This window comes from Triturus cristatus, chromosome 12 (genome assembly GCF_964204655.1).
Source record: "Triturus cristatus chromosome 12, aTriCri1.1, whole genome shotgun sequence".
NCBI classification, from domain to species: domain Eukaryota; kingdom Metazoa; phylum Chordata; class Amphibia; order Caudata; family Salamandridae; genus Triturus; species Triturus cristatus.
Window position 1 is genome coordinate 20,816,067 of NC_140595.1, and position 15,479 is coordinate 20,831,545.

The 15,479-nt window shown below is 46.5% G+C and overlaps 1 protein-coding gene across 4 annotated transcripts in view; it reads left to right on the forward strand.

Moving 5' to 3' along the window:
• The window catches only part of KCNN1 (potassium calcium-activated channel subfamily N member 1), a 560,056-nt gene that overhangs the window by 314,556 nt on the left and 230,021 nt on the right, over positions 1–15,479 (forward strand). The window contains exon 1 of one of the 4 annotated variants that reach the window (XM_085637393.1): positions 6,423–6,451. The exons of the other annotated variants lie outside the window; for them this stretch is intronic. The gene's annotated coding sequence lies outside the window, so the exon portion shown is untranslated. Of the gene's footprint in view, positions 1–6,422; positions 6,452–15,479 lie in introns of those variants that run through there. 4 annotated transcript variants of the gene reach the window in all.

Consider the following 15,479-nt stretch of genomic DNA (forward strand, 5'->3'; position numbering starts at 1 on the left):
TGTTGAGTATGGCTATTTGTTGTTTATTAAGTAATCAAATTGTAATTAAAGAATGGAATTGACTGTGATAATTTCTTTATTAGGTTCCTCTTACTATTGCTCAAATGCACGGTGTTACAGATACCTGGCCTGTCTTCCAAACAGAATCTTTAATGAACTGAAGCCTGTCCAAGCCTTTGAGATGCTAAGCATGGCAACAAGAACAAGTAGTAACACTTTTCCTTAAAGCCGTACAGTTTTCCTGTTGTTTCTCTCCACTAATCCATCAGTTTGTGGATGATAAACAGATTTCAAGAGTTGTTTCATTTATAACTCCGGGCACACTTCCTACAATCAGGAGAATATAAAGTTAGTACTTTGATCGTATATTCTTTGATAATCCTACTCAAGGATAAAAAGGAATAAGTATCTTAAAAAAGTTGGACACTAACTCCTATATAGGGTAAGGCCTCCTAGTACTGTGTAGAATATTCAGCCAGTACCAATGTGCACTAGTGTCCTTTTCAGAGGGTTCTAAGGCTCCTCTGATATGCATATGGATACCATGAATGACAATGATAAGCTTTAGTTGCATAGGAACTTTTGCTGTTGCCCCCTTGTGGTGTGATCGGCACAATGTACAGTGCTGACTTAGCCATTTGGTCTCACTATAGATCCAGGGGCAAAAGAAATGTTTTCAAAGTTTTTCATGGGCAGTTTTTGGTTCTTGGTGAAAATCTTTGAGGTGGCTATGTGCAATGAGTAGGATTTGGTGTTGGTAGGGCAGAGGGACCAGTAACTATATTACTAGTGATGGTACTTCTCTTGGGGTTACACCATATAGATGTCCACATGTTTGCAAATACCTCCCCTCTGGTGGTTCACATGGACTTTTTAGGCCTAGACCCTTCAACAACCCATTGGGAGAGGCCATGTTTTGGCAGGTGTTTAAAACAGACGTTCCAGTTTGCACTCAATGGCATGTGGACAAACTCCAAAGCGGAACCGTTCTGCACTTCCTCTAATGTTTTCTGCTGGGCAGTGTTTTGGAGGATTATGGGTAGCACCGCCGCTCCAATTCCCCAGTATGGGCTCCTTTATATTTATACTTTTGGTAGATAGGCATTGTTAAATGAGTATGGGAAGGCAAGCAGTCTCTCTCTGCTCCGACATGCCTAAAACTGTGTAACATGATGTCAACCTCTCTGTTAATCTGTATTCTATTGTATCTTCTATGGCCTGTACTCTTCACCACTCCCACAATCCCTGCATATCATCCCCCTCCCTCAGCAGTAGCACCCATCAGTATACCTACTCTCCTGCTGGTCAGGCGCAAGGCTAAATGCCTAAAACATACTATTTCAATGCGTAGTAAGAGAGCATCAGACCTACCAACTCAGTGCCATCATGTCTCACATGATACAAGCGTTTTTCACACGGTTACCCACTAAAGAGACGATATGGCGGGGATCAACTGGAAGCCTGTGCCTGGAGGGGGTTTCCGGCACATGTGTGAAGGCACTGCAGTGTACATACATGATTCATTAAGGCTTCCATAGCACCTTTCCTTGTTCTACGGTCAAATGAGGCTGCTCCAGAAGCCTTTGTTTGTGTAATGGGCTCCGGGTAAAAGTAGGTCTACAGTTGTGAGTGCCAGAAAGCTCACCCCCACACCCTGCACCATGGCTGTAAAGGCTGCAATGGGCACAGGGTCAGGTCCCTTCTGCACGCCTCTCTTCCTCATTCACAGGGTGATTTTTTTTAGGTCTCGCTGAGCCAAAGGCTCGAAGAGAAATTTTGTATGTGGGATTTTCGAAGTGCTACCCACAGTCTTTTGGCTGGCCTAAACCTTGAGTGCACGATCACATGCACGTGCACAGCTGCTCCCACTCCCCCCTCCCTTCTCTATAGCTTTGGCTCCTTTGTTTTTTATTACACCCTCCCTTCTCTCCCCGCTGTTTTCACACTACCCCCTCCCTTCTAATCAGTTTCCTTTCTGCTCCCTTGATCGCATCTCCGATCACTTTAACTACTTCAAATGCAGCGCGCGCACCCCTGCTTACACTTTTGCCGTGTCTCGTTGTTATTTGCAGCGCGGTCCTCGCGCTTGTTTATTTAATTTGGAGCGCGGTCCGCTGACTTTAGCGGCCGTGCTAGGTTTATTTATTTAATTGATTTGGTTGATTGTCCTCCCCTGGCTTTTCTGATACTCCGGTCTAAAAACGGCATCTGTGGCTTGTACACAAATGTGACCATCATTCTTTGATCCATTCTGGGAAGAACCTCCTTTTTTACTCCGGAGTTTCACGTACACTCGCATGTTATAATATTAATGCAAACTTGAAAGGTTTCACTTCACCGCGGCGGTGGATTGTGGCTTGGCAGTGGGGCATTCAAGCAGCATAGAGCGTTCTGCATCCAGCGCCTTAACTAGACGGTGGATTAAATTTGTTTAAAAAAAAAAGTTGGGTCCTTGTTTTATCTAAGTTTTAGCTGTTCTGTGCAGTCCATGTTTTGCCGCTTTACAGTCGGTAAAACTGAACTATTTACGAAGGCAACTGCTCCGACACTTTGAGGAATTTCCAATTTCCCTGTCTCCACCAGTTAAAAAGAAATATTAGCGGAAGCCGAAGGACGCTTATCGACACACTGATTGATGAAAACACCAATGCAGCGGGACACGCTTCTAGGAGCCACAATCCGAATGGTGCTTCGGCTCGTAATAGATGTTAGAGACCTTCCTTCTGCTGCAAAACAGCTACCCACTCCCTTTCAAATAGTGCGGTCTTTGTGCAGCTGTCCCGGGGGCACCTACCCAGCACACGAACTCGACCTCTGACCACACTGTCGCCCCAGTCTGATGACAGGTCCCCGTGCCCCCCGCCTTCCCCCTCTTCCTGCTTGCACACACTGTGCTCTTGAGGGCCTGAATTTCACAGGCCTTACTGTCAAGGCGAAGGCCTGGGGCCGCCGAAGTTCTTTAACTCAACTCCGATTCCGGAGTTTTACGCACGGGTCTTGGCTTTCACTGGGGAGGGGGCGCCATGGAATTGTCTTATAGGGGGTGGGACCGTGATTCAGAAATGCCATAGCCGAGCAGCAGCCACAGGGACATGCGCTACTGAGTTGCTGAGACATGGGGATGTAAAACTGCACCAGCATTTTCACCAAGATGAACACGCACCTTTTTAGGTCTCGCAGACCAAAGCTGCAGACTTTAGAGCTGGGTAATGACTTAATCACTTAATCTCCCGTGCCTACAATTTTTTTTGTTGCAATGCTATAGTTTGAACTATTTTGGCATTGTAAATGATAATGCCTTTTATTTATGTGTTAGTTTTGAGAACTGAGAAATAAAAGGCATGGTCATTTTCAATGCCAATAGCTAAAACTCTCGGAAATGCGAGACCTATTGCATTGCAAATGCTTGTTTAAGTTGAGCCTGGGCAGCGCATGCGCTGCTCTGCGAGGCATGCTGTATTGGAGTATGGACTTGAAGCTCTACCCATTCTCCGCCGCCCAGATTTGTCATTGGCTTATATCAATGTCCTTTGAAAATGCTGACTTCTGATTCGTTAATAGGCCTGATGGTCCCTCCTTTGTATCACCTTGTCTTCATTTGTAGCCTCCCATGAGGACTGACCCTTTCACTTCTGTTGTTACTCATTATGTCTTGTTTACTCTGTATGCACTATTTTCTTTAATGAGTTCCTCCTACTGCAGGCACGACGTGCTTTCCTGCAACACTCAGTGTGCCATGTGGGCTTTACCTTTCCAAGCAGCCTGGGACAGTGATTGCTGCTTCTTTGAAGTGAAATGGGTCTTGCATTTGCAAGATTTTCAGCTATTCTCATAGCAAATGACAATGCCTTTTATTAATGTGTTAATTATCAAAACAGATAAATAAAAGGCATTGTCATTTACAATGCCAATAGCTTAAACTCTCGCAAATGCAAGACCTATTGCATTGCAAATGCTTGTTATTAAAAGCTAGTAGGTTTGCACCAGTGTTTTGGGGACACTTACCCCTCTCCCAGTGCTCCTCCTCTTTCCTGCCCTTCAGCGCTTTCAAATGACTTCAGGTGGCAGAGAGGACTGTATCTCACAGGGCATACCTCTTGTTTTATTGCTGTTTAACTACAGCAGCTGTTAACCGGTTTCTCATGTCCTACAGGAAAAGGAGACTGTCACATATCTTTATGTTATGTAATTTAGGGAATGTTGTCTCTTTGGGGGGATGTGGGGCCATGTTTCAGGGGCGGCAGAGCTGAAAGCCCATTTTGCATTATAAGAGTTATTGTAAACTGTGAGCACAGGAACCTTTGTGTGACCTTATGACCTCAGAGGCACATAATATAATTAACCTTCTCCTGCAGCAAGCATTCATTGAGACATTGACAGTTGGCAGGAAGGCACTAGGCTGTTTCAGAAAGCCCTCCAATGTGTATAAACACACGCCTAATTCAGCAAAAACTGGAGTTACAGTCTCTTCTACTTGTATTCAAAATAACATTTGAACATCGTAATATTACAATTATGGACGCGTGAAATGCACCCATATAGCCACCACTCAAAATAATTCCACATTTCACTAGACTAATTCACCACTAATCCTTTATGGGTTCCAGAGTAGCGTGCTACTTGCCGAAAAAAACTCTTCAACACCCCATCAGGGGTAGCAAGTACTATATAACTGCAAACCTTTTTCCCTTTTCTATCCCTATACTATCGTTGTCGTTCTCAATCCAAATAACGGACTACCATATTTACCCCTCCTTTACTTTCATATTTCACTATACTAATTCACCACTAATCCTTTATGGGTTGGAAGTAGCGTGCTACTCGCCGGAAAAGCACTTTGACGCCTCGTCAGGGGTAATAAGCGTTATATAAATGCAATTACAATACAATACAATATGTGAGTAAAGTCTTGCATAGTTAAATGCACAGCAGCCCAGCTGAAAAGTGCCAGTCCTGTCCATCAAAGGTACAGTAGCCCAACTGAGAAGTGCCAGTGCTGTCCACTAAAGGTACCGAAGCCCAGCTGAGAAGTGCCTGTGTTGTCCATTAAGAGCACAGCCATCCAGCTGAGAAGTGCCAGTCCTGCCCATTAAAGGTATGACATCCCAGCTGAGAAGTTCCAGTCCTGTCCATTAAAGGTACAACAGCCCAGCTGAGAAGTGCAAGTCCTGTCCATTAAAGGTACAGCAGCCCAGCTGAGAAGTGCCAGTCCTGTCCATTAAAGGTACAGCAGCCCAGCTGAGAAATGCCAGTCCTGTCCATTAAAGGTACAGCAGCCCAGAAGTGCCAGTCCTGTCCATTAAAGGTACAGCAGCCCAGCTGAGAAGTGTCAGTCCTGTCCATTAAAGGCACAGCAGCCCAGCTGAGAAGTGCCAGTCCTGTCCATTAAAGGTACAGCAGCCCAGCTGAGAAGTGCCAGTCCTGTCCATTAAAGGTACAGCAGCCCAGCTGAGAAGTGTCAGTCCTGTCCATTAAAGGCACAGCAGCCCAGCTGAGAAGTGCCAGTCCTGTCCATTAAAGGTACAGCAGCCCAGCTGAGAAGTGTCAGTCCTGTCCATTAAAGGTACAAAAGTCCAGCCGAGAAGTGCCAGTCCTGTCCATTAAAGGTACAGCACCCCAGCTGAGAAGTGCCAGCCCTGTCCATTAAAGGTACAAAAGTCCAGCTGAGAAGTGCCAGTCCTGTCCATTAAAGGTTCAAAAGCCCATTAAATGCACAGCTGTCCTGTCCTATTTAAGGACAGGAGGCTGCTGGTAAGTACCAGTCCTGACCTAAATGGGCTCAGATATAATGGTTCACACCACCTTATTACCGGGATAAGTGCCAGGCTATAACGTGCGGGCGTGCGCCTTCAGTGGAAGAGTGCCTGCCGGGGCTGAACGCTTCCCGGCTCCTGGCCCCCGCGTTTCTCTGCCCTCCCCATAGCGCTGAGACCGGCTCGCCATAGAACTCGCTCCGCCGGGGTGGGCTGCGGGTCTGTTGATCTCCCCGCACCCCTCCACAGACTCCCTCCCGCTGCGGCTGTCAGACACTCCCGGTCCGTAGCCTCGTCTGCAGCAGTCCCTGGCGTCGAAGCGTCCCTGGGGGATGCCGAGGATCTGCAGACCCCACCCGTCCGACCCCAGGGGGCCCCCAACCTGAGCCGACCTGGATCATGAACCGGGCATAGACGCAGCAGAAGAGCTGGAAGAGCTGCGGTAGGACCAGCGGGGGGTGGGCGGGTGTTGCCCCCCACCCCTCAGATCCCCTGTGCCACGGAGGGCGCCTCCCCTGGCACTGCGTGTGCTCTGCTGCAGGAAAAGCGCGCTGCGGACACGGCACGTACTGGGCGCTGCATCAATGGGCAGGGCTTGGGGAGCAGTGACATGGCACGGACTGCGGGGGAGGGGAGGGTCTCTGTATCTGCTTCCACTTCCCCCACACACTGGACACAGTTTCTGCCTCCTTCCGCCGGTGAATCCGTCTCCCCCATTTTTCTTTCTGAGCTCCCCTCTGACACATTCTCTTTCATATCCAGTCTCTGCCTCGTTATCTTTCTTTTATAGTTTTTGAGCTGCACCCTCTCTTTTCTCTTTCACTCTCCGTTTGCTCTCTCCTCTTCCCCTTCTTTCGCTGGCTCTCTGACTTTCTTATTTCACCCCTCTAATGTATTGTACTGTGTTTATGTAGCGCCTACTGCCGTAATGTGGGGCGCTGTAGCGCTCGCCTACATAGAGAGCATGCTACATGTTGTAGGATGGGTGGCTAGAAGTGTTTTGACTTCGTTGTGATACTAGTGTTTCAGATCACCCAATTATATTTATTTTATTGAATGCATGTTTATATAGCGCGGACTTTAATCAAAGGTGTCAGGGCGCTTCACAATAGAACCAAGTACTTACATGAGGAGAAAATTGCATATTTATACGTACAGTGAGAGCCTCTGACCTGGCCAGAGCAACGCTGCTGACACCAGAGTTATTTTGCTCTCTGAAGTTTACCCTCCAAAGTTAACAAATCGGGCTTTGGCAAAGCCAGTAGTTCTTGCCTTTTCGACCCAGTTGCTTTTTCAGTCCTTTTCGCTGAAGTTGTGCAGCATGCGTGCAAAAGAAAGGAAGGAGAAGAGGAAGCGATGACGTGCATGCCTACGTTGTGTGAACATTACGACGTCACGGCAGTTTAGCGTGATGACGCCTGCAGGAGCATCCACAAGCATGTGCAAAAGTTGCGTCCATTTTGTTTATTTTCTATTGACCTGTTCGACGATGGAAGGAGCGGTGAATCATGTAAACATACTTGCAAGCGATTTTGTAATATTACTGGTCAAGCAGCAAATGAAAGTTTTTGGGCCGTCCTAAAGATTGGAGAAAGCATTTTTTAATTTTTTTTAAAGGCCTGTAGGGTGGGCGAGCAATAGAGGGGGAGGGGTGAACCCCAGAGAAACAACAGGAAGCGGACGAGGGAGCAACAGGGGAAGGATTTTTTAAAAATGTCTTTAATTTATGAAAATCAATTTTGAGTGAAGTAGCTGACTACATACCTGTCAACTTGAAGAACAATCTCAGTGTGCAGAGGGAGGGGGGCCTTGAAGGGGCGGAGCCTCATGCCGAGAAGTACCTTGGAGGCACTTTTCAACCCCTCCCTGCCCCCAAGCCCCCTCCTCCTGAAAAAAAACGTGGTGGTGGTGGTGGATGTGATGGTGGTGGACATGGTGGTGGTCGTGGTGGTGGACATGGTGGGGGTTGATGTGGTGGTGGACGTGGTGGTGGTGGACATGGTGGTGGTGGATGCGGTGGTGGTGGACATGATGGTGGACGTGGTGGTGGTGGATGTGGTGGTGGATGTGTTGTAGGGCTGGGGAAGAGGGGAAGAACCAATGTCCTTTCTGAAGCAGACGTACTGAATATTATTATCATGTTGGCACGAAGACCAACCTGTTGTGCGTATATTGGTCAAGGATCGCCCCACCATGACGCATGTTTCTGACACAAGTCCCTGAATGTGAATATAGCAAAATTATTTCAATAGGGTGCGCCACTCTGGCAGGCGGCCATGTTTCGTCCTCCTGTTCAATCCTCCATGTGCGTTGCAAGCCTTTCTTGCTGTAATGTGTGCTGATCGCCTCTGATAGCTTTATCTGAGCGTGCTTGACAGTCTTGCAGTTTTAATTTAGCTAAAATGTTTCTCTGGTGTTCTTTGTTTTTTTTTTTTATTGGAAGTTCATTTTATAAAGTGCCGGGAAAAGCTTGATCAAGATCCTACCCGCAAAATTTGCTAGGGGTCAATGTTGTTGAATTTGGCAGGAGTACTTCAAGCTCGCCCACCCCTAAAAAACACCCTGTACACAGGTTATTTGCTGATCTTGTTTTCACCTGACAAGTTTATTTGTGTACATATTTCAGTTTTTCTCTACGTCTTTTTGCCTTTCCTATTCTCAGAGTAATTTTTGCACACAAGTTGATATTAAGTGCTAAAAGTGCCGTTTGTGTGAGTGCAAATCCATGGATGGTTTTACACTCGTAGAAAGGTTTACTCACTTGTCCATGGGGAGGGAGTGTGCACTCTAGAACGTGTCTGCTTAGGAATCTCTTAAATATCCTTAAATATATGGATTTGTGGCTAGTTACCAGTTTCCTCCATGCTTTTTTCGCAGCCTATTCCCACGGAGTACATTGTTGGCTTCTTCAGCCTCTAAACGGTTTTGAAGGGCAGTTTTCCCTTTGAGAGATGTTTGCAGATATGTACATTCAGATCCATTGTATGTCTTGTTTTGAAAGTAACTCTTGGGTCCCATAGGCACCTATGGACACGCATATTGTAAACCTCTTCCAGGCCCTTCCAGCTCGAGCGCATGCGTCATCAATCGGAACATGGATCCCTACTCCCAAGGACAGAAGAGGGTTCCTCCATGCACGCCTGCGCATGCGCAAATCGGAAATCCCCCCAGAGCTTTTTGTGAATCCCAAAACGACGAGTCCGTTTCCAGTTTACTTTCACCAGCGGCCTTGTACCCGCCGCTGGAACGGGTTTTTTTAGTCATTTAGAGTATTTTCTGGCCTTGATCGCAGACTTGAATTCTTTGATGTTGAGGTGGTTCACAGATCAGAAAGGTCGTTAAAGGCCTTTTTTAAGCCCCGAAGTGTTGTGAATCTGCCATTTTACTGAAACTCCGCACAGCTGTGCACTATCCGTGCACACACAGCAGCTTAAACGCATGCACACAAACCTGCGGGCAGACGCAGACAAAAGAGACACACAGGAGGAGCACATAAAACATCAGAGTTGATGCACACATGTGCATAGATGCGCAGACAGGTGGATGATGGATGCATGGCTGTGTGGGAGGATGGATGGATGAATACATGGTAAGATGGTTGAGTGCTTTAATAATACATTCATGGGTTGATGAACCAATTAATAAAGAAATAAAAAATATATAAATGGTTTGATTGCGAAGCTGACAATTGTTTCCTTGTTCCGGCCTTGCTTCTTTCAAGTCGGGCTGTGCAGAGAGTTATTTTAGAGTTTGCATTATCTGGCGTTGCTTCTGTGACCCGAAGTTCCCAGAGTGCTCAGACTGCTAGAGCTGCCTTAACCCGCCCCACTCTGGATTTTCTAGCACAGACTGTTCCACGGAAGGGACTTTCTGTTCTAGGAAACCAGAGGGGCACTTCTGCAGCGGCGGCTGAGGAGTGGGGCATCAGGGGTCGACGATGGTGGCAGGAGAGCCAGGTATGATGGCTGTGGGGGGCGGCGCAGTGATGGCCGGCTCCAAGGGTGCATGGAAGAAGGCTCTCTCGGCTGCTACCCTGGCAGTCCTTGGTGGCTGTGGCCCAGATTCCTACTACTGCAAGGGACACCGAAACTGTACCTCTTTTTCCCAAAACGTAGGTTTGTGAGTTTGAGGAGTTTGCAAATGTGCACACCTTTACCTCAACCATTCGATGTGCCGCCAGTGTGAAAAATAATGTTTTTTTTCACTGGGAGAAACACAGGCCTTGAGAATAATTATCTACAGTGCTTTTCTTTCAGCCAACCAAACTTTAAAATGCAAATAAAGATGCATAAATAAAGAACAGTTGCAGCTGAAGCCTGTTTCCCTCGTGCACCTTCTAAGTAAAATAAACTTTATTTACAGCAACAAAACAAAGCCTTGAGGAAATCCAAAGCTGAAATGGCTGTCGGGGAACTTTGACTTCTCTACTGCATAACTGCGTGGAAAGGGAGGCTTGACTTCTCTACCGCATATCTGCGTGGAAAGTGAGGCTTGACTTCTCTACCGCATAACTGTGTGGAAAGTGAGGCTTGACTTCTCTACCGCATAACTGTGTGGATAGTGAGGCTTGACTTCGATACCGCATAACTGCGTGGATAGTGAGGCTTGACTTCGATACCGCATAACTGCGTGGATAGTGAGGCTTGACTTCTCTACCGCTTAACTGTGTGGATAGTGAGGCTTGTCTTCTCGACCGCATAACTTTGTGGATAGTGAGGGTTGACTTCTCTACCGCATAACTGTGTGGATATTGCCAGCTGGCAATGAATTGATCATTCTTGAGGATTAGGTACAAAGATGATGTCCCGCCATAAAGAATTTGCTCTACTTTGATGTGGTGTTTTAACTGCACATCAAAGTAGAGCACATACTTTACAAGGGATGGTCAGTGAACTTCACCCTTGAGTGAGACATAGGGCTGGGCAAAAGTTTAATTATGCTGAAGTTATCGGAGTCATTTCGGTAATTTTGCATTATTCATTTGACGCAAAGTTCTAAAAGGTTACATCTGTTCGAGTAATTAAGAGTAGTTTGACACAAAAATCCCACCGCAGGAGCAGAGAAACAACGACCTCAGCAAGTGGGAGCAGCCGCTGCTGTTCGTGTTCTTTGCATTTGGTGCTATTTACTAAACGCATCCTCGGTTCCATTTTGGAAGCAGGGGTGCATTTTGCACCAAGAAAAAAGCGTTAAATGGTGGGTTACGCTCCTCACATAATGGCACATAATTTTATCGTAATTATACTAAAGCAAATTATGTGATTTACACCCAACTCTAGTGACAACACATCTAAGCAGAGCACATACTTTATGAGCAGTGAGTCTTTGGACCACACCCGTGGGTGCAGTTTCATCTATAGCTTCAACCCCCAAAAATGTTTTACATAATGTATAGCAGAACCCTGTGGCCCTGTGGGCCTGCCACAAACATTCCATTTGCGTGGAGAAACTATGCATGCGAGTTCTAGGAGTGCGCAGAATGTTTTGTTCTGCCCTCGAATTGGCAGACTGGACAAATTCCGCCAATCGCCACGTGGCAGAATTTTTCTTCTGCAAGGCTCCAGAATATACGAGCGAGAGTGAAATTTGGCATTCCCTAGCACGGTTTTCTGACGCAGGCAGTCGCTAGCGTTCGCGAGCGGTCGCAGTCAGAGGGCCACCGTTCAAGTAGATTTGCTGCCCCTCAAGTAGATTTTCTACTTGAGCAGCTGCAAAAGCAACTCAAATGACAGCGCGCTCTTGCACAAAGGATGATGCCGTTCGCACTGATTTTCAGTGTGGCTCACACTACTGGCACTAAATTGGAGCTCGAGCTGCGTGAGCTGCATATTTTCCTCCCATTGGTTGAATTCTGCAGAACCTCGCACAGTTTTCCTGTAGCTCTGTCGTTTCCACCCACCCCTAGTGAGTTCCAGGACTGGCCTTTGGATAAGGCGTTGTGTGTGATCAAATGGCGCCTGTGTACGTGAGGGGGCATCTTCTCCCCTACTCCATCTTCCCATCTCTGTGGGGGACCCCTACAGGCCTCACCTCTTCTTTATTGTGTCTTTAAATTCCTCCCCACCTCGTGGTGCCAGTTTCTCACTCGTCCTCTCTTCCAATGCCCGATTCTCTGTTTCACATTCACTTCTCCTTTTTTCACACCCAGGGAGAAGTACTTATTAAAAGTGTTAGTTTTAAACATGAACTTGAAGGAATAGTTTCTTACCTGTAGCTCTAGTTCTCTCATAGGGTTATTTCTATTATAGTCATAAGCACTAAATAGTCCTGCCCACATGCGGGGACCCTGGAGCACCTCAATATACCTTCTTCAGTGTAGACTTTTGCCTTCGTTGAGGAGGGCCTGCAAAGACACTTAAGAAAGAGACAGATTATGCAGCCTATATGCCTAGGCTACAGTGGCCGAATTCTTCATTATGAAGTAAAAAAAAAAGGCCAGCACAACGTATTTGTGTGCAATTTGAAAATATGTTTGAAACTGCATACATCTCCCTCACAAACCCTTTTTATAATAGAGATGAAGGAGATCAGGACAGAGTAGCCTCATATGCTGTCATTATCCTACTCAAAAAGAAACTACGCCTTCAAGAACCCAGAGACCACCAGTATCCCATCATGCTCAGCAGGTGGCAGTTGCTTCAGTTCTTTTCGAATGCGATTGGAAAGCATATGTAAATTGCATAAATACCTCTGTCCATTGCACCAGGGCAGAGGGAGGGTGGCTTAGGACTATCGTGGAAATACCCCTATGAGAGAACTGGAGATACAGATGAGACATTTGTTGGGGAATTCCATTTACAGTCATAAGCACAGAGTAGAGTGAGAGTGGTGGATGGGACAGAGGATGCACCATGATGTTCAAGTAAATAGATTTCTGAGGGAGCCTGCTCCACTTGAGCGTCTGCTCTAGCATTAGAGTCCAGGCAAGAGTGCTGCTGAATGTATTCACAGATCTCCATGTGGCTGCTTTACACATTTCTGGAATAGGTATGTGCCGCCATAAAGCAGCAGTAGCTGACTCACCCCTAGTGGAGTGTGCTTTGGGGTTAGGTGAGAGTGTTTTGTTAGCTTTTTGATAGCACAATGGGATACAAGAAACTATCCAACATGAAGGGGATTGCTTGGAGGTGGCTAAACCTGCACGGACCGGCCCATAGTTGAAAATCAATTGGTTCAATCTGCTCATACCCCATGTTTTGTCCAGACAGAATTGCAAAACTCTCCTCACATTCAAGAAATTGAGACTTCTTTCCACTGGAGTAGAGGGATTCTGAAAGAATGTGGGTAATAATGTGATAGTCTGGTTGACATGGACGTCTGAAATAACCTTAGGGAGGAATTTTGGGTGAGTTCTCAGAACCACTTTGTTAGAGTGAAATACAGTGTATGGTTCATGAAAACATAGAGCTTGGATCTCACTAACCCTGCAGGCAGATGTGGTGGCCAAAAGGAAAGCAGATTTCCAAGATAGATGATGGAGAGACACCTGGTGAATGGTCCCCAAATGGGTCCTGCGTAATGTGTAAACAGACTACAGTACGTTCCCCTGGAGGGGAAGGGAGCATAATGGGAGGGAAAACCTTCTACAACCCCTTTAGAAAATCAATCCTTGATGAAAGGAATTCTGAAAAAATAGGTTTTTGAAGGACCTTTTCTGTAGGCAATAAGCGCTGCCAGGTGAACCTTTATAGAAGAGAATTCCAAGCCAGATTGTGCCAAGTGTCTAATGTGTGGAAGAATGACATCTTCCAGGCAGGGTGTAGGGTCTGCGTTGTTCGATGAACAGTATTTGCAAAATCTCTTTCATTTGAAGGCATATGCGTGACGTGTGGAAGGCCGCTTACTCTCTTCAAAGATGGCTATGCAGTCTTGTGGCAGAATTAAGTGTCTGTACTGCACTAGCTGAGGAGCCATGCTGTCAAATATAAGAGGAGAGCTTGGGGTGTACCATCTGGCCCTCGAACTTCATTAGCAGGCCTGGTCTGCATGGCAGCTTGAGATGTGGATGGATGGACTAGAGAAGGAGGTCTGTGAACCCCAACTGATGTGGCCACTCCTGAGGTATAAGGATCATCTTGATTCTTGATTGGAACAATTCCATGAGGACTGTCTGGATCAGGTGAATCAGCGGAAAAGCGAAGAGAAATTTGATGGACCAGTTGATACATAGGGCATTCCCTAGTGTGCTTGGTTGGAAGTACCTCAAGGAGAAGCTTTGGCATTTTCTGCTGTCTGTAGTGGCGAATAGGATTATGGCCAGAGTTCCCCACCTTTGGAAGAGGATTTGGACGACGTCATAGTTTAAGACCCAATTGTGTTTCTCTTGCATGAGTCTGCTGAGAGAGACTGCCTTTTTATTTTGTACACATGGAAGGTGAGCTACTGTGATCGTGCGGTCCCTGGCTAGAAGCCATTTCCAGATTGTCTGGGCCTGGTGTTACAAGGGCCTGGACCTCGACCCTCCCTGCTTGTTGATGTAGTACATGATTGTTGTATTGTCTGTCTGAACAAGCAGGGAGTGGGATCTGTACACCTTCAGCACCAGATGGACTGTGTGCAGCTTGAGGATGTATGTTGATTCCCTCTGTGCCCACTTGTCTTGGATTTGGAGGTGATTGATGTGGGCTCCCCATCCCAGTAGTGAGGCATCTATGACTATGGTTTGAGGAGGGATCTCCTGATGAATTGGTGTACCTCGAAGTATATTGGTTGGAGAGCACCACCATTTGAGGGAAAGCTTGGCATGAGGAGACAGTTGTACCCGGTCTTCTCAATTGCCTGCAAGTTGAACCCACTGGTCCACTAGACATTCCTGCAGAGGGCGCATGTGGGGATGGCCAATTAGAGTGAGAAAGATGCATGATGCTATTGAGCCAAGGAGCGAAGGGGCTGCGGTTCTCGACGTTGGATGAGAGGCTTTTATGAGAACTTGACACTTCCTAGGGATTTATAACTGTCTCTCCTCCAAAGGACACACTCTTGCCTGTGTTGTGTCGATGGTGGCACCCAGATAATGCAGTGTTTGGACCAGGACAGATGTTGACGTGTTGTGGTTGACATGAAGGCCCAACCTTTGGAGGAGATTTCAAGTCCAGTTGTAATAAAGCTACCTTTCTTGAGAAGGGGATGCTTTGATCAGAAAATCGTCTAGGTATAGATAGATGAACATTTTGTGTCTCTGGAGATGGGCAGCCGCTACTGTCATGCACTTGGAGAATGTCCTGATTGCTGTCTTCAAGCCAAACTGAAGTACTTGGTACTGCTAATGGTCTTGCCAAATTTTAGGCGTGACCTCAAGCATATGCTTTTGCAGCTACCTTCTGGTGGAAAAGAGATGCTGCCCTCTACTGAAGATAGTAATGGAAGAGGGGGAACAAAAAGTGAATGGCTTAGTGCCTATTGTCTGTTTACCCTCGCTTGATATTAAAGAAGGAAATTAACCCTCTGAGAATAGAACGGGTGCTTTTAGGGCTTGAAGGAACATTTTTGTTCTTTGAGCCTTTCCAGGCTGAGCACTGTACAAATCTCCATTGATGTATTCTCTTCACGACATCTTTTTGCAGAAGAGGTAAAAATCTGAATCTGAAATATTGAGTATCGACTGCTTAAACTCTGGGTTAAGAGCCCTAAGATGGAGCCAAGAATGTTTTCGGAAAACTATGCCTGCGCCGGGAACAAGGAAGAATCAGCTGCAGCATTGATGACCATATTAGGCACCAAGAAGCT